Here is a 19,714-nt window from a genome sequence, read left to right as displayed (position 1 = left end):
CCCATGGCTTGAGGAATATGTGAGCATCTCAAAAACTATGAACGAAATCTTGCTTCTATGGGTGTTTTCTGAGGAAAAGGCTCCCAAGCTTTCCTCTGAGCCCCAAAGCACATGTAACCCTTTAAACCAGAGCAATTGCCAAACAACTCTCTCCCGCAAAGAGTTCTGGTGTCTTTTTCCGAAGAACACCATGCAGGAGGCAGCGGTCAACCTGGGTCAGCAGGCCAAGACTCACTTAAAAACCAACAAGACCTACTGTGGGCTACAACTTAAGATGGAACAAAGCTTTGATCCTTGACAGAACTGAAATATTTAGTTTAGCCATTATGATAAAAGATTATGATTGGATTTTCTCAAGCATTCCGTGTGTGTGTGTGTGTCCTGATTTTATTATCCTTTTTATTTACCAATGGTTTTTCTCTAGTCCTTGACTCTGGAAGCAGGGTAACCTTCTTCTTCTTATAATGTTGTTATAATGTGAAATCAATAAATCACCCACAGCGCCTCTGGTGGTGATTAGGCGCATATTGCACCATTCCTATCAGGACCTCAAGAAGGAAGAATATGTTTTCCACAGAATCTATGATTATGCCAAATAAAGCACAGGTCTGGATCTTTAAAAGTAAAACTAAAAGTATGCCTAACGTTACTGAAAAGGCTACATGTTAGTCCCTGGCTGAGAAACACACTTTATGACCATTTCAGAAGTCCATTCATTCTAAAGAGGCCCTCAGGCAAGATCAGGACCTGGTCACCCATCTTAGAAAGAAACTGGAATCCCAGGCATCCTTAAAATAAGGTAGAGGAGAGGAGATTGAGGTCCATCAGATCACAAATGTTGAAACTGATGTTATGGAAAAGGCTGTCATGTGATTGGGATCTTGGGGAGAAGAAGGACTGATGAGCTCTCTTGAAGGCTTTATAGTCCCTTGAGTTTTCTCCATACATTCACAAAGCAATGCTACTCTATCCAAGTTGTACAGGTCTCCTATTGGTCATTATATCCACTCGGCTTTAAGAAAATGTGTGGGTCTGCTCCTCCCTGTTCTAGAGACAGCAGCATCCTTTGTGCTGTACCAGCCTCGTTCCTGAGACACGATGGTGAAGGCTGTAGTAAACAGATTTGATTGTATTGGATGCCTGGTTGCCAGAAATGCCTTCAATTCTGACAAAGTGGATATTGTTGCCAGCCATCAGTGACCCCTTCTCTGATCTCAACTACATATGGTCTACATATTCCAGTATGACTCTACCCAGGAGAAGTTCAAAGGCACAGTTAAGGCTGAGAATGGGAAGCTTGTCATCAACGGGAAGGCCATCACCATCTTCCAGGAGCGAGATCCCGCCAAAATCAAATGGGGTGATGCTGGCACCCAGTATGTTGTGGAGTGTACTGGTGTCTTCACCACCATGGAGAAGGCTGGGGCCCACTTGAAGGGTGGGGTCAAAAGGTCATCTTACCCTCCCCTTCTGCTGATGCACCTACATTTGTGATAGGTGTGAACCATGACAAGTAGGGCAATTCCCTCAAGACTGTCAGCAATGCTTCCTGCACCACCAACTGCTTAGGCCCCTTGGCCAAGGTCATCCACGACTACTGTGGCATTGTGGAAGGACTCATGACCACAGTTCATGCCGTCACAGCCACCCAGAAGACTGTGGATGGCCCCTCTGGGAAGCTGTGGTGAGATGGCCGTGGCACTGCCCAGAACATCATCCCTGCATCCACTGGTGCTGCCAAGGCTGTGGGCAAAGTCATCCCAGAGCTGAACGGGAAGCTCACGGGCATGGCCTCCCGTGTTCCTACCCCCAATGTGTCCATCGTGGATCTGACATGCCACCTGGAGAAAGCTGCCAAGTATGAAGACATCAAAAAGGTGGTGAAGCAGGCATCTGAGGGCCCACTAAAAGGCATCCTGGGATACACTGAGGACCAGGGTGTCTCCTGTGACTTTAACAGTGATGTCCACTCTTCCTCCTTTGATGCTGGGGCTGGCATTACTCTCAAGGGTGACTTTTAAAGCTCATTTTCTGGTATGACAATGAGTTCGGCTACAGCAACAGAGTGGTGGGCCTCATGACCTACATGGACTCCAAAGAATAAGAAGCCCGCCCTGGACCACCCATCCAGCAAGAACACAGCAAGAGAGAGGTCCTTGGCTGCTGAACAGTCCCTGTCCTAATTCAGCCCTGGACACTGAGCATCTCCCTCAGTTTCCATCCCAGAACCCCAGAATAACAGGAGGGGCTTAGGGAGCCCTACTCTTGAGTACCATCAATATAGTTCATTGCACCCATAAAAAAAGAAAATCAGTGGTCAGACCTCACCTGAAGGGAAAAGCTATGTGACCTAATGAATAGATTAACCCTTTGATGGATATGTAATTTAATGACATTATTGTGGGGTGATGTAGACTGTTAGGAAGGAGGTAGGAGGTCAGTATATGAGTACTTGTGAAGGATTTCCAGCCCCTTCTTTCTGCCTCTGTGTTTGGGATTATGCAAGGCAAGCAGGTTTGCTCCACCATGTGCTCCCAACCATGATAATTTAGCTTTGTTTCAGATCCACAGAACTGGAGCCAGGCAGCCATGGGCTGAGATATGAACCCAAATAAATCTTCCCCCTTGTTTTCTCAGGCATTTTGTCACAGTGACAGAAAATTGACTAAGAGGACACATAAATCCTTGAGGGACACACTCCAGCTACACCAAGCATGAGACAATTAGGAAACACTGCCATCAGACCCAAACTGTAGCCGAGTCTCTGCCACCAGACTCCCAGTTCATCTGACTGCAGACAGTTTTTGTCCCTGCCTACAGTTTATCCTACTAATAGAGCCAACTCCGCCTTGAAGTCCGGGAAAGAAGAGGAGTGATGTCCTCCGAAACGGCTGGCAACCACAGATGCAGGGATGCATCAACACCCAGATTCTCTATGCTTTGGGTAGGGAATTCCAAGATGAGTGCCCACCCTCTTTCTCAAGAGTCCTCCTTGCCCATCTTCCAGTTGCCAGCATGATGAGATGCTCAGTCCCACTTCTTTACTAAGCTCTGCTCCTTGATCTTTCTCTCTCCTAGTCCCTCACCAGTCCATCCTCAGATTGCTATGAAACCCAGGAATCAGGCCCATTCCTTGTCTTGTAGAAATACACTGGACAATCACAGCTTCCTAATCCCTCCAAGGGTAGTGGGTGATAAATATCTCTGGGGAGAGTAACACATGGATGAGCTCATGGGAGCCTGAATTTATACATGCCTGTGGGGGTTTAAGCTGACTACCTGGTAAGATGCAACATGAGCATCATCTCTACCAGGCTTCTTCTTTAGGGCCACCACCAGCTCCCAAATCATGACATGGAGACTTATTAGTTCTGAATGCTCAGCCTAGCTTAGGCATGTTTCTGGCTATCTCTTTTAACTTAAATTAACCTGTTTCTCCTTTTCTGCTTTTTGCCTCAGGGTCTATTATCTTTCTTACTTTGCTATATTTTCCTTTCACTGTTTCTCTGTATCTGTCTGGCTTCTTGCCCAAGGCATATCCCCCCTCTCTCTTCTTCCTTCTCTCATTCTTCCTTCTTCTCCTCTCTAGCCTATATTTCTCCTCCGATTATTATCTGCATGCCAGCCATGCCTATCCCTCTCCTGCCTAGCTATTGGCCAATTCAGCTTTTTATTAGACCAATCAGGTGCTTTAGGCAGGAAAGGCGAAACAGATGCAATACATCTTTACATAATTAAACACACATTCTTACGTCATTAAACAAATGCAGCATAAACAAATGTAATACATCTTTTTTTTGGTTAAAGCAATATTTCACAACAATCATCACTACAAGGAGAATGAGGTTGTTGCTCAGATCATGATGCTGAAACCAGTGCAAATCACTCAATAGAAACAGAGGATGTTACTATCATTCTATAACACATTAAAAATTAAACAGACAAAGTTGCAATAAAGATGACTAGAAGCACTACGGACAAATATCTGGTTCTTAACTACTTTCTACTTATTGTATCCAAAAACTAAATAAACTTTTGCATTGTCTCCAGACTTTTCCAGGATAAGTCAGCTTGGCCCAAGTAGCAAGACCCACATGTAGAATCCAACTCTAGGCCTATAGAATTACAATGTTCTGCCCTCTGGAAGGATCTGGAAGGTTTATTAAGTAATTCATTTGGTAGATTGTTCACCTAGAATACAAGATATTGTGGCTCCAGTCCCCAGCATTGCATGAAATAGGCATGATGGTGTGGGCTTGTCATCTCAGAATTTCGAAGGTGGAGACAAGAAGATCAGAAGTTCAAGTTCATTATTACTCAGTGTTGAATTTGAGGCTAGCATGCATTACATAAAACCGTATCTCAAGCAAACTACCACCACCAACAGCAAAAAAGGCCCATGAGATGCAAATATGATAATAATTTTTCCTACTTTACACATAAGGAAACTGAAACTCAGAGAGGTTACATAACTCATAACTTCCCCCAAGTCTTAGACCTATGTAGTGCTGGAAAGCAGGCTGGTTGCAGGACTGGCTGCCTCTGAGGCCTCTGCTGGATTCATCTGTGAGGTTCCATCATTTCCTTACCCCAAGGCCCTTGCATACAATCTTCCTTCTCTTTGAAACTCTTTTGCCTGCTATTTTAAGAGGAAGACTATTGTACATTTCATTGACTTTGATAGAAATTGTTTTAATTTGAAGTTCATCACTCTGAATTTCATCTTAATTCTGTTTCTTTAGAAAATTCAAGAAGAGATATGCCAGACAGTCAATGAAAGAACCTTCTTCTGGTATCCATTCAAATATACAACAACTCTCTTATTCTAAGAGTGTCTTTTTTTTTCGAGATTGAGTTTATTCTGTAACTAAATATGAGCAACCATAGCCCAGCCCAGGAATACAGGTTCAGGCTATCTCAAACACCATATTACAATGTGGTACAGTTTTATGAAGTTGTTATGATGGCAGAACTTAGAAATTCCTGAATCAAAACACCTTAAAAATATATTGAAAATCGGGCAGGCTATATAGAGTAAATCAGAGACATCAAGACATCTCAGATATTACCCAATGGTATTCTTAGTCTTTGGTTTAGGAGCTCAGGGTCTATTTGTACACTCCAAAAAGATTTATCTAATAATCAAAGGGATATTATGTCATGTCTGGGAAGAGGCACCATGACCATAGCAACTCTCTCTTTTTTTTTTCACCTATTTATTTTACATCCCAACTACAGTCTCCCCACATACTCCCTGGCCAGTTCCTCTTCCCCATTCCACCCTCCCAACCCCAGTCTCCTCCTCTTCCATCTTTATCCAGAAAAGGGCAGCTCTCCTATGAGTATCAGTAAAACACGGTGTATCAAGTTTCAGTAAGACTAAGCACCTCCCCATTAAGGCCAGGCAAGGCAACTCAGTATGAGGAGTAGGGTCCCAAAAGTAAAGGAGTCAGAGATAGCTTTGTTGCTGCTGTTACGAGTCCAACAAAAGGACCAAGCTACACAACTGTAATACAGTTGCAGAGTGCCTAGGTCAGTCTCATGCAGGCTCCCTGGTTCTCAGTTCCGTCTCTGAGCCTCTATGAGCCCAGATTAGTTTGTTGTATGAGTCTTCCCATGGTGTCCTTGATCCCTCTGGCTCCAACACTCCTTTCTCCTCCTACTCTGCAAGATTCCAGAACTCCACCTAATATTTGGTTGTGGGTCTCTGCATCTGCCTGCATCAGTTGTTGGATGACACCTCTCTGAAGACAATTGCACAAGGTACCACTTATCTACTATTGCTAAGAGTCTAAGCTAGGGTCCTCCCCACAGACTCCTGGGAGATTCCCCTGCTCCAGACGTCATCTGACCCCCAAATGCCCCCAGCAGTCCCCCTCAGCACTCTTCCCCTCCTTGCCCTCACAACCTGATTCCTCATGTTCCCATCCCCAGCTGCCCTCAATCCACTCACATAACTCTCCTCTATTTCCCCTTCCCAAAGGAGATCTGGGTGTCCTGCCCTGAACTCGTTGGGTCTGTGGACTTTAGCATAGTTATCCATCATTTTCTAACAAATATTCACTTATGAATGAGTATATGCCATGCTTGTCTTTCTCAGTCTGGGTTACCTCACTCGGGATGATATTTTTCCCCCAACTCTGCTCATTCCATAGCTACTCTTATAAAGGAAATCATTTAATTGACATGGAGGCATATACTTTCAGAGGTTCAGTTCATTATCACCATTGTCAGATATGGCAGCATGCAGGCAGATATGGTGCTGGAGAGGTAGCTGAGAGTTCGACATCTTGCAGGCAACAGGAAGTGAACTAAGACATTGGGTGTATCTCGAGCATATATGAGACCTCAGAGCCCACCCCCACAATGACATACTTCCTCCAACAAGGCCACAGCCACTCCAACAAAGTCATACTTCCTAGTAGTGCCACTCCCTTTGGTGTCCCTTTAAGGTTATCTTAAACGGCTATTTAATGAGGTCAAAATAGCCCAAGATAATTTGGTTCTGGACTTGCAACATTCCAGCTCTCCAAAAATGACAGAAGTTCAAATAAGTCAATCAGACATATAGAATATTTTTCTAGAATGTTTTATACTTAAATATTTTGAGAATATCATGAAATATATTTTAATCATTTTCATAAGTACAACTTTTCTCCCTAATGCCAACACCTCCTATATCCATCTTTCCACTTAATGTCTTCTTTACCTTTTTTCTTTCTTTTAGAAAGATAGCCCACTATGTCTAATTGGGTGCTACCCATATACTCATGGGTATGGGACCATCCACTGAACCTACCAGCAGCCACACAATTAATGAATACCAACACTCCCTCATTCCAAATTCATCACTTGCCAGTAGTTCCTCAGGTAGTGGAGGGGGCTCACAAGCCCCTGTCCCTTCTGTGCTAGAATGCTGGCTGGCTTGATTTTATGCAAGTCTTGTGCAGGCAATCACAGCTGCTGTGAGTTCATTCATGCAACGATCCTGTTCTCCATGACCACTGGCTCTTACAGTCTTCCTAGACCCTCCTACCTACAGTCCCAGAGTCTTCTGGGTGGGGCAAGATGATAAAGATGTTTGTGGCCGAGCACTTCAAAGACACTCAGTCTGTGCACTTATGTCTGTTGTTTCTGTGTTAGCTGTCATTCATTACATAAAGAAATTTCTCGGATGAGATTTGAGAGTTGCTCTAATCTATGGGTACAGTGATACAGATTTAGAGGGTAATTTTATCCTATGTCTACTTAGCAGAATAATTGGAGTAGGTTCACCCCAGAGAACCATGAACTCTCTAGCTATGAGTTCTTGACCAGATCTGCAGTACGAGGCATCTGTTTCCTTCTGTGGACCTTGAGTCCCAGCAGAAAGTCATTGGCTCCCGATAACATTCATGCCAGCATTGCACTCATGGGCATATTTTATCACTGTGGTTAGTGTTGTAGTTCACGGGGTTCACTGGTGGATAAAACTATCAATGACTTCCCCACCCAGCAGCCTGTATAGGACTTTCCAACACTATGAAAACTAGTTTCCATAAAAGGAGCATCCTGTTCAGGACCAACTTTGACTTCTCTGTGTCCTCTGATGAAAGAGTATGGTATCTTCAGCAATAGATCTTATAATTCTGGGGAAAACAGCCATGACAACAGCCTGTATTATTTTCAGGAGGGTCTCCCAAGTACCCCTGACTCTAGTCTGTCTTTAACTCCTTTATTGGTGAACTACCCCAAATTGGGGAGGGTTCTACTATCTTTAATAGTTGCAGAACACCTCAAGACCAACACTTACTTGATATGAACATTAGGCTTGTGGAAGGCACCCAAAATTCCTATTAGCTTTTAAAGGGCTATATCACACAACTGTTTCATGTCCATGTTGGATGTAGTTAAATTGTAGGTCTTTACAACTACACTAATGGCAGGGTGATCCGTGCAATATTGTTTAACTTCTTTTAGTTTATTCATTTTAATTTTGTTTATCCTTATTTTAGAACATGTTTAAATCCTAGTGATTCAGACCCTGTGATGCAATATATTAGCTGTTTATCCAATTTTTCCTGTCTTTATCTACACATCAATCAAGGCTTGAAATGGACAAGCTAAAGATTAGAGATCTTTGAGGCTGATTTTCCAAGTTCAATAACCTGACAGTTTAAAAAGATCATTAAGCTATTAATTACACTAGTAGCTGGACTTTATTCAAAAATAAGATAGACCTATAGCATTTTCTGTATTTATTAAACTGAACAATTCTCTTCAAATGGAAATGAGATTAATGATAATTTTTTCCTAACAAAGAATGACCACAACCACCTGTTACAAATCACAGCCTACTGTTTTGACAGAGATTGAAGCATGTATACTTTATGTTACTATAACAAAATTCCTGAGACTGGATACTTTATAAAGGAAAGAGGTTTATTAGCTCAAGTCCTGGATGTAGTTTAGGAAAACAAAGGACTATTACAAGCAAAACTTTTCATAAGGGCTTCATGATGAGCAGAGAAGAAGGGAGGGAATAATAGAGGAAGGGAGATAGATAGATAGATAGATAGATAGATAGATAGATAGATAGATAGATAGATATAATGAAAACCACTCATAGGTCATATTTGAATGCTTAGGGAGTGGCTTAGGAGGTATGGACTTGTTGGATGAAGTGTGTCACTGGGAGTGGGATTTGGGGTTTCAAATGTTCAAGCCAGGCCTAAGGCTCAGCCATTTTCTTTCTACCTGTTGATTGGGATGTAGGACTCTCAGGCTCTTCTCCAGCACCATGTCTTCCTGTGTATCATGCTTCTGACAATGACAATGGACTAAGTCTCTGAACTGTAATCCAGCCCCAATGAAATGTTTTCCTTTATAAGAGTTGTCATGGTCATGGTGTCTCTTTGCAGCAATAGAAACCCCAGACAAGACAAGACAAGACAAGACAAGACAAGACAAGACAAGACAAGATAGACAGACAGACAGACAGGAGTGGATAGGAAGAGAGACAGACAGAGAGACAGAGACAGAAAGAGAAAGTAATAGGTAAGAGAAAAAGGTAGCTGAAGACCTGAACTTCTTTAACTAACCCGCTCTTGTAATAACCAATCCCATACCAAGTCCCTGAACCCATACTTTCAAAAAAATTTCCAGACACATCAATCATTGAAAGATAGTGATAAAGGTTGAAATAACGAAGATCAAATTTGGATAGATCAAAAACTCCCAACTGTCCATTACAGAAACTAGGCCACTTGATTTTCTCAAGTTTTCCTCAGATTGTCCAAGGTGCTTTAATTTTTGTCTTGGATCCATTCTTGTTTATAATGAAAGCACTGCCATTGTTTTGTGGTCTAGAGGGGAACAGGGAATGTGAATTTAATACTGTTTTCAGATGCTGGCTGATGGCCACAAGGCTTTGGTACTGACGAAGTTCAGAGCTAATAACATGTAAATAACAAAAGTTTGTTTCTTATTATAAATATCCAGAGTATGTTCAGCAAAATCTATCTTTTATTATCATCTGTGTCTCAGAAATGCCTGGAGTTTTGGTAGTTTTAAAAATTGTCTTAAATTTTAAAATTTGTTATGCAGATAAATGTATAGGATGTATCTATCCAGTTTGATGTGTGGTTATTAAGTTACTATGTATGCTATCTAGAGAAGTCCCCTTTTACCCCTCACCTATAACACTCACTGCCCCCAGAAGTGGCCAGTGTCTTTTTATGGTAATAATGTCCTTGCTTTTCATTATACACTTATTGTCTGTGGATGGATTCCTAAACCACACGTATCAGTTTTATCTGTTTCTGAAATGGAACTCTGCTGTACTATATTTATGATGCATTTCCTCTTGACATTGTAAAATTTATCACATTGCTGCATGGAACTGAATATTTATTTCCTTGCTGTATAGTGATGCATACCATAAATATTCCATATACTGAGCTTTTCACTTATTTCTGGGTTTTGGTAATTATGAAAATATTGCTGTGGGCATTCTTGATCATTTTCCTAATCAGTGTAAAAATGATTCTCTCAAAAGTCCTTGGAATATCTACCTGCATTCAGTAATGTCACAGCAATGACTTTGTTGCCTCATTCTTATCATCAAGCAAATGAGTTTCTAAATCACTATAGCCTGGCCCTATGTGATATTTCTTGGCATTTTGAGTTTTGCCAAAAATTTAAGAATATGCTTGCATCTGATTCTGATTTAATTTCTCTAATTGACTAAGAGGCTGAGCACTTTTCATATTCCATTATTCCTCTGGACTTCATTTTCCGCAAGGAACATTCATCTTTGCCCATTTTTCTATTATGTTGCATGACTTTCTCATTTGTTTTTAATATTCTTAATATATTCTGCATACTGGTTCTGTTAAAACTGGTATACATTACAAGTATGTTCTCCTATTTTATGCCTTATATTTTAACTCCTTGTATTACTTTTTGATACACATATAATTTTTAATGCATCCTAGTTTTTTGTAACAGTTTTATTATGTAACAGTTTCTTCTGAGACTGAAACATTTCCAGTCTGCAGGGAAGCTTCTTGAGCAGGAAGGTAAAAAAGTTCAGGAACTCCCTGAAACTGATCAGATTCACTAGGTGGCTTCTGCCAGAGTAAACAATAAGAGCTGAGCATCCCTCCCAGACAGAAATGAAACTGAGCTGCAAAGACGCTCAGAGAAGAAAAGCTGCAAAGAAGACTTTGGGACCAGCATATCTGCCTAGAAGAAGCAGAAACCAGTCCAGCTGCATGGAAGAGGTTTAGAGCAACTAAAGCATATGGAAGGGTACTCCCCAGCTTGTTGAGCTGCCTGCAGGCTGTGCAGTGTGGTGCCAGGTTTCCTAGACTTTGTGAGCTGTCACTCATGTTGGGGTGGGTTTGGTGATGCAACTGTAGTAGAGTCATTTTTGTTCCTGGATTAAAGGTGTGTCTTCCTACCTCAAAGATCTACATTGGAAGCAGATATTCTCATTTCAAATTAAGCAAAAGTCCCTCACAAGTGGATCCTCCACTTCTGAGTTTTAGTTAATTCCAAATGTGGTCAAATTGACAACCAAGAGTAGCCATCACACAGACCTTGGCAGTCCCCAACAGCTCTCTTAATGGGTCTAACACTGAGATACACCCTTAGCTTATGGTGGCATTTTATAAGAGAAATTTGTGTTTATTATTATAACATACAAGCATTTAAATGAGAACAATGCTACTGTTGATATAATCATATGACAGCAATTAAGCTATCAGATTGTGTGCAGAGTTACAGATGGTAGGCCTGCCCCCATGGGAGTGTATGTTCTGAAAAACAAACTGTCAAACAGTGACCAGATAATTCTTCTATGCCTTGAGACAGACATGTGAAGCAGCCCTGACAGATGGATGGCTGTCCTGTGCCTAAGCCTTGGTCTACCAGTTAGCAGCACATTGACCTCAGTGAGTTCTGAGCCTTGGTCTACCAGTTAGCAGCACATTGGCCTCAGTGAGCTCTGAGCATCGTCTCCTCTGCAGCACAGGGAGATGACTGTAGCTAATTTGAAAATATCCATCTTGTTTAATAGACTATGAACACAAAACCAGTTTCTTGCACACTAGAGAATCTAACCTGCTGCTTTGCACTGTGCTTAGTTAACAGGGAGTACATTGTTGAATGAGCTGAAGGACTGTGGACATTTCTTTATGCTCTCTGTTCATTTTCTTAATCTCTAAAGGCCTCCCTTAACTTTATCGCTCTTCGTGCCTATGCCTTGCATTCTTGCATTCCTTTCGACACTCACTTTTGTAAGTCTCCTAGCTGGGATTCCTACTTTCAACTCCCACATTCCTGTCAGAGTTATCTCTAGAATGTGAATTTGATTGCATTCCTCCCCCACTCCCTGAAACTTTCCAAACAGGAGCTTCAGTAGGCTAAAGGCCAAGCCCATGAACTTGGCATAGAAGGTCCTTCACACTTTAGCCTCCAGAGTCCTCTTATCTGTCCAGTGACTTCCTTCACTTTCCGGCACCCGTCACTTTCAGGTCGTCTTGAGTTCTCCAAGTGTCCCAGTAGATGTTTACTATTTTAAATAATGGACATAGTTCTAAGGCTCTCATAAAAAGTCAATGAAGTGAAAAATACAGAAACATAATAAATTATAAACCAATCTATTAGCTATCCAATTATCTATTTACATTATACATGTTAGGACTGATGAATCCTTCTCGTATAATTAGCTTGAGTTGCCCTAACAATGTCAGAAACTGAATAACTTAAACAATAGTGTGTTTTTCACAATTGTAAAGGCTGGGAGGTCCAAGAACATGTGCGGTAGGATTGGTGACTGATGAGGATATGATATGAAACTTGCAAGTGCCTGTTTTCTTGGTTTTTGCACCCATGGCGTAGGAACAGAAATATAGGGAGAAAGAGCATACGAATAAGCAAGCACAGATTCTCTGGTGTCATTTTATTGTGCTATCATGACTTCGTCTGACCCTAACTACCTCTGTTAATTCCAAAGATGCAAAAAGAAAGAACACTGACCCAAATCTTCATGGCCAATTAATTAAAGCAAACAATTAATTAAAACAAGCTTATATTTTATTCATGTACTTGTACAGTCTTTCTTTTAGGAACTATTCACATTTCCAGAACCAGGTTCTTCCCACCTGCAATGACTCAGTGCCAGCCCCATATAATTATTTAAGGCCAATGTGATGTCATCATTAGCAACAAGTGTGGCACATCTCCACTGTCACCATGGCCACTTACGCATATGCTGCAGTTTCAGCTTCACAATATAGTCTTTGTCTGTTACTGGTCTGAATAAACAGTTTTCAGGGACACAGGTAAACTGACAACATATTTGGGTCAATATAGTGGAGCCAAGTGTTTGTTTCGTAATCAAGCGAAGAACAATGGAGACTGGGAGAAGCAGGGGAGGGAGGAAACAGACTGAGCTGTTAATGAAACTAAGTGCTGCAGCCAAAGGTACCCATTATAGTGTGAGGAGAAGCAGTGTGAATGACCAAGTTGAAGAGACCCTAGGCCAGGAGAACATCATTCCTGCCCAGCTTCTCACCCAGCTTCTCGCTTCTGGCAAATGCAGAAAAGCCGAGAACTAAATGCTGGCAACAGTTTCAGCATTACTGAAATTTTCTCTGATACCTTTTGCTTAGTAGTGAGTTTGCTGAAGGTTCAGAGAGAGAAGAGGTGACAAAGGTTAAAAGGTGGCCATTTTCAGGTCAAGGACATGCACTCACTATCTGGTACAAGAAAGTCCGAGTCTTGAGAGTCATACAGACAACGCTCTGAATTTTGGTTGTGCAGTTTGTGTCCTGAGAAAATCACACAGTCTTGCTTTGTACCTGCTTCCTCATCTCCAAAATGTATACGAGGCCTGTAATGAGTTGCCTGCGGATGTTTGTCCTTTTGCCATTCCTCCTCACAGCAGCCTCAGAGAAAACTCTCTCTCTCTCTCTCTAACCACAGACCACACTCCAGGACATGAGCCTTTCATCAGGGAGCCATTTTGGTTAACGCTGGTAGACTGAGAGCAAGGCCAAAGCCCTGGGAAAGGGAAAATGGAGAACTGGGAGCTTAAGTGACATCCGGGGAGGCTGAGAATCAAATAATGCCTGTCGATGGTCAGCCATTCAATAAAACCTGCTGGTTATTATTAGAAACACCACACTACTAAGAATAGTAACTACGGGTTCCCTGTTGGATTTTCCCTGAGAAAAGAAATTAGATAAATGCCACATTTATTAGATAACAGGCTTGCAGCTTGCAATTGGTGCACTGACTCAGTGAAGCCCTGTCCCCTACAGGCAGCCAGTCAGATGTAACTGGGGAACATCTTCATATCTAAACATTCCCTTTTGAAAAAGTATATTGTTTCACATGTATTTAAATGAAATACTGCTGCTCTAGACCTGATGCTGCTTGTACCTTGCTTTTCACTCTGCTTCCTAGTCCACGCTGCAGGTTGCATGCTGTAGCTGTTTCCAATGCTGCATGGCCTGGCAGTGCCTGGCCTCATTTTACCTGTCCATCACTGATACTTTAGCAGGGGAGATGTGCAACTCCATGTGCACTGCTAATTGGAAGGTGGACTGGCAAGACCATCCTGAAGAAGAACCAGAAAATACACTGGATCACAATCTAGTCTTGCATTCTGTCATATGTGTTTTTTTTTTTTTTTTTTTTTTTTTTTTTTTTTTTTTTTTTTTTATCATGTGTTTAGGAAATCCAAGACCTGGAGATAGGCAGCAGTCTGTAGGAACTAGATATAAAACTCCAGGGAGCCAACATAAGTTTTTATGAATTTCTCAAGCAGGATTATATATACTCCATTAAAAAAATCAAATTATATGGACTTAAGTAACTGCTAGCTTCCACCATTATGACACGATATCCAAGATAAACAATTTAGAAAGAGGAAATGTTTAATGTGACTCACTGTGGCATATTTCAGCCCATAGTCACTGGTCTCTGTGGCTCTTGGCCTATGTTGGAGCAAAGCAACATGGTGCAGAGAAGGCATAGAATCTGGGGGAAGGGTACACCTGGACACTAAATACATTCTTTAAGGACTTGTTCCCAATAAACTACTTCCTCTACTAGGCCCCCACCTCCAAACTTTCTACCCACTCTTAATAGCTCATCAGGCTATGAGTTCATCTATCAGTTAATCCTCTGATGAGGTCACAACCCTTGTGATCCAATCAACTGTCTGAACACTGCAATATACGAGCTTTAAGGTGTTTTAAATTCAAACCATACCAATGTATACTAAGAACAAATGTGTACTGCACTGCTTCCTAGATACTAGCTCCTAGCTTTGACTATTGTCTTGTTCCTGGGCTGACTGAGGCCAGTGCATCTCATGGATAGAAATGTCATGACCCTATCACTGATTGCCTCACAGCTCTGTGTTCAGGGACACCCCACTGGTAGTTTGAAATAAACCACAATGGAAATTATACTGTAGAAATCAGCAAAGCCTATAAATTTGGGTTTTCTTGCTTACTGACAACTCATTGCTATAAACATTTACACCAGAGACCAGCATTAACTCTGCTTTGCAAATGGAAAAGCAGAGCACCAACAGCTTAGATGCCTGTCAGAAATCAGACAATTGGAAACCAGAAGAAATTGGATTCAACCGTAGGACTACCTCAGACCTTATGCTTTACTTTGATGAAAATAAGTTAAAATATTAAAACTACAAAAGTCTGTATTCCTTACTGACTGTATTTAGTGATTTTGTTGTTGTTGTTTTAAAAAATAGGTCTGATGGCTGCTAGCACTCAAGCTCAGTGTGAAATCAAGAAATGACATAGCTTTTAGAAACTTCTGGTCACCTATTGGCTTCATTAATTCCTCATGAGTGAACTTTGTTTTGTTGCTAACAGCATGTATGAGAAATGAATAAGCACCGCTTTCAGACGGTCATCACAAGGTTACACAGGATAACCACTGCACATGACAGCCAAGGTATTTTAGGCATTGTTTGAGCAGAAAGATCTCTTAAGACATGTATCTATTTGCAGGCTAGAGGCTCTGTGTCTGTGTCACAGCTCCTATGTTTGCTTAGTTAGGCGTTATTCCCTATTTTTTACTTGAAATTTAGACACAGTTTAAACTCATTGTCAAATATCACCTTTAAAAAACCCTTCAGTCACCTATAAACGTTTATAATGTGCCCATTTTAGAATTGATAATTTTGATAAGATTAATTCTAATGTGGCTTTATTCAAATATTTCATGAATCACATAATTTCTAATATAGGAATATTAGTCAAGCATAATTTTATATATATATGTACCCAGCCTCCTAGATGCTTAAAGGCTAGACTGAATGAGGTTAGATAGGTGTGAAACTATCAGATTTCCTAAGTCAACATTTTTTAAAAGTTGTTCCTAAAAAGAGAAGATTGAAATGCTTGTAAGGGCTATCAAGCTCCTCCTCTCATCACCTGATGACTTGTCATGGTTCATCACATCTCCATCCCTATTCCCAGGGAAATCCAATTATTTAACTTTTTATATATTAAGCCCAGTTCTGTTCATCTCCTCTATTCTTTAAAAGCAAGCAGACATTTGGGTGTTATATGGATGTTTGATACTACTTGTCATAACTCATGTTATTAATTTAACCATCCTATCTTCTAAAGATCCCAGTATGTAAGCCACTACAAGCCTACAGATGAAGGAACTGAAATATGGAGGTTCCACCATGGCTGGTATTTAAACTCAGGAAGGCTAGCTCCAGGTACTGTGCTTCTACCAACAACACCACAGCTCACACCCAGGAGGCTATATGTTCCATAGAACGCTGGATGGGGCTTCTGCTGTCCAACTCAATAAATAGATGCTTTTCCTAACTCACCCCTCAGTTGGTCCCACACTCCCAAACATTATAGAATTTGACTTCAGTGACATATCCTGGCATGTATATAATTTTTCAATGTTGGACTATTCTCATCCTTTCTTTTCTCATTTCAACTATTCCCAGTGAAAATTTCAGATGTCTGGGAACTGGGATCCTTCTATCATTAAAATAGTATGTAAAAAAAAAAAACTCGTCTCATATTGCTTTGTTTGGGCATTTTTTTTGTCTTATTAGTCTTTTGTTTATATGTTATACATTTTGATTTTGTGTTTTTGAGGGGTTTGTTTCTTGTTTCTATTTTTATTTTAGTGAATATATGTAAGAGTTTCTTATTGTTTGGTTTTATTTGTTTTGCTTGCCTCTTTGTTTTCTAGAGAGTGGAGAAAAAGTAGTGTAGGAATTCTTTCTGTTTGTGTGTTGCTTTCATTGGTGAATGAACAAAGAAACTGCTCTGGGCCTGATAGGGCAGAACATAGGTAGATGGAGAAGAGAGAACTGAATTCTGGGAGTAAGAAAGCAGAGTCAGGAGAGAGACAGCATGGAGCTGTGGTGAGAGACAGACATGCCGAATCTTTTCTAGTAGACCACGAACTCATGATGATATACAGATGAATAGAAATGGGTTGAATCAAGATGTGAGAGTTAGCCAGTAAGAAGCTAGAACTAATAGGCCAAACAGTGATTTAATTAATACAATTTCTGTGTGGTTATTTTGGGGCTAAGCTAGCTGGGCTTCTACCCACAACACCACAGCCCTCACCCGACAACAAAAAAGGGCATGGGTAGGAAGGATTTGAGAAGAGTTGGGGAGGGGGAAGTGTGATCATAATAAAGTATGTCAAACTTTTCAATGAAAAAAAATTTTAAAAAGAGACAAAGTAAAAATAAATAATTTGGTAATTTTTTAAAAATAGAAAGTATCTTAAAAAGAGTACAATTTTCTGAAGAACATTTGTACTTTTCAAATCCTATCTTAATATAAAGTGGTTCCTACATATTTTAGTTCCTTTTTTAATGCTAATAACCAAACATATTCAGGCAGGCATTGTTAACTAGACTGACAAAGGAAGAAACTTAATATAAGATGTCCTATTTCCTGGGCTGCTCAGGACATAAGTGATTATAAAAACTTAACCTGATGAGCCCTAAAACCTGAGGGTTTTTTTTTTTGTTGAAAAAATTAAGATCTTCCTTTTTTTGGGAAGAGAGATGTAATGGAAAGAAAACAGAACAAGCATATAAATGCACCCCACTCTCTAAGCAAAAGTATCTTCGTAAAATCCTGGGTGCAATGACAAGTTAGTCAAGAAGAATCACATTAACATAGGTATAGAAAGAAAAGCAGTTGGCAGGTGGCAGCAAGTCAGACAGGGGTGACTGACTGCAAATGTCCTGACAGTAGCCACATTTCATTCTGCTCTGCTGGGGACTGACATCATTTTGAATCAATAATTCAGGAGCCCAGTGAGACACCACAGTATGAGTCATTGGTCAAGGAGGCCCCAGAAGTACCCAAAAAAAAAGGCTTTTGCCATTTTTCTTCACTGACCATCATAACTAAATAGTAAGACCCTATTGCTTAGTAACTAGATAGTAAGACACCACATACTTCAGATTTAGGACATGAGAGAAATCAACCTCAACTGACCCGAAAACTCTCTTTCACTCATGGCTAGCTTCCATAATGCCAGAAGGTGTTATGCAGTCTGCTAGGGGAAAAAAGACACCAGTAGTCTTACCTGCACTGAAACCTGCATGCTGTAATAGTGACCTTCTTGACAAGATTTGTCCACTGGTGCAGCAGCAGTATGTTGGCTATGTGGGTAACCAACTGCTTTCTGATTGGCTATGAGGCCTTATCCACAAGAGGGATTTCATGCCTGGTTACTATTAGACTGAGGAGATCATAGGCTTAAGGGAAACGGAACTTCTGTTGTTATTATGTTGTGGGATCATAATACTTTGTTTGTACTAAAAGATTTGTGTTGCTCTCAACTTCAGTCAGATAAGCTTTTTGCAGTAAGTAGCAGTTAATGCACAGATTCTTATCTGGCCAAAGTGCCACGTAAAAGTAACTGTTGAGTGCTCAGCTGTGAGTGAATCATCTGTATTAAATTCTGTCCATCCAAGGCTTAGACAACATTTTGGAAGAATGGGAAGGAATTATAAGAGTTGAAAGGTGAGGAGAGGGAGAGATTTCTGTACACAGTTGTTACACAAATCAATTCATAGGACCTGTGGTTACCTGCACAAGACTTGCACAAGATCAAATCATTAAAAATCTCAGCATAAATGGGGGGGGGAGAGTCTCAAGAACATACCTTCAGTAGGGAGCTATTAATAGTTCATAGCCGCTGAGGAAGGAAGAGCCACTCTCCCTTGGGAACATGTCTGACGTTAAGATGTCCATGCCTCCAGTGGATGGACTCAGAGGGCTATTAACAATGAAAAGAGGAGTACATGAAATTAGGAGGGTGAGAGTTGGAGAGGGGTAATGGTAGATGGGATCAAAACATATTGTGCACATGTATGACTTTTGATAAAGGGATTCCAGGCATAGCTACCAATCATGTTACCAGGGACACTGTACAACATCACCAGGGTATCTGAGGAAAGAAGTTGGTTGCTATCTGAAAGATCCATTCTATTTTCTTGGTTCTTGAGCATGCCTTTGGTATATACCTGTGTCAAACAATATTAGACACAGAAATCCTCTTACTTTGAATTTACTCCCATAGGGCCATCTCTTGGGTTGGTCCCTAGACATCCTGATTTCTTTCAGACTTGACTTTTCTAGGATCTGGACTGCTGCATTGTTCACCACAGCATCAATGACCACATTTATTCATATCCTAAGTCACATACTTGATACAGGATAGATTGGCCAATAATAGACAACTGGAGGTTTCTCTTCAGCTACTGTTTTGTATTTACAGAAAGTTGTAGTGTGATAGCAGTGTTTTAATCGGGAGCTGACATGTTTTCTCTTTATATTGCTTGGTTGTGGAGAGGTAGAAACAGAATGTAGCATAGGCATACTCCAATGAAGGGCCTACCTTAAATGAAAGTAAGACTTTTCTCTAGGAAGCAAGTAGATATTGTTGCTGCTTCTGGTGTTGAAGAAGCAGGAGTCAAGGTCCCAACATCAGTTCTTTTATTTTTTTTTATCTGGATCCTGCCCATGATACCAGAGATCTATTGGGGTTGAATTTGTTCTTCTGGTTAACTATTATGCTCTCAGTTGAAAACCTGTGACTGAGATCCAGCCACCGTCTGTGGTAGAGGTTAGGCAGGAATCTCTGTTGTAGCTGGGGATGCTTTCAGAATTCTTTTTGTTTT

At 40.9% G+C, this 19,714-nt stretch overlaps 1 pseudogene; it reads left to right on the top strand.

Annotated features, from left to right (window-relative positions):
* Positions 1-725: 725 nt before the first annotated feature.
* On the top strand, positions 726-2,104 carry LOC126503557 (glyceraldehyde-3-phosphate dehydrogenase-like; annotated as a pseudogene).
* Positions 2,105-19,714: the final 17,610 nt, after the last annotated feature.

This window comes from Alexandromys fortis, unplaced genomic scaffold (assembly GCF_014885135.2).
Source record: "Alexandromys fortis isolate MF-2015 unplaced genomic scaffold, M_Fortis_MF-2015_v1.1 scaffold_2_1_26212458, whole genome shotgun sequence".
Taxonomy (NCBI): Eukaryota; Metazoa; Chordata; class Mammalia; order Rodentia; family Cricetidae; genus Alexandromys; species Alexandromys fortis.
Note: the sequence above shows the minus strand (reverse complement) of the source record. Positions and strands in the feature narration are given on the sequence as shown.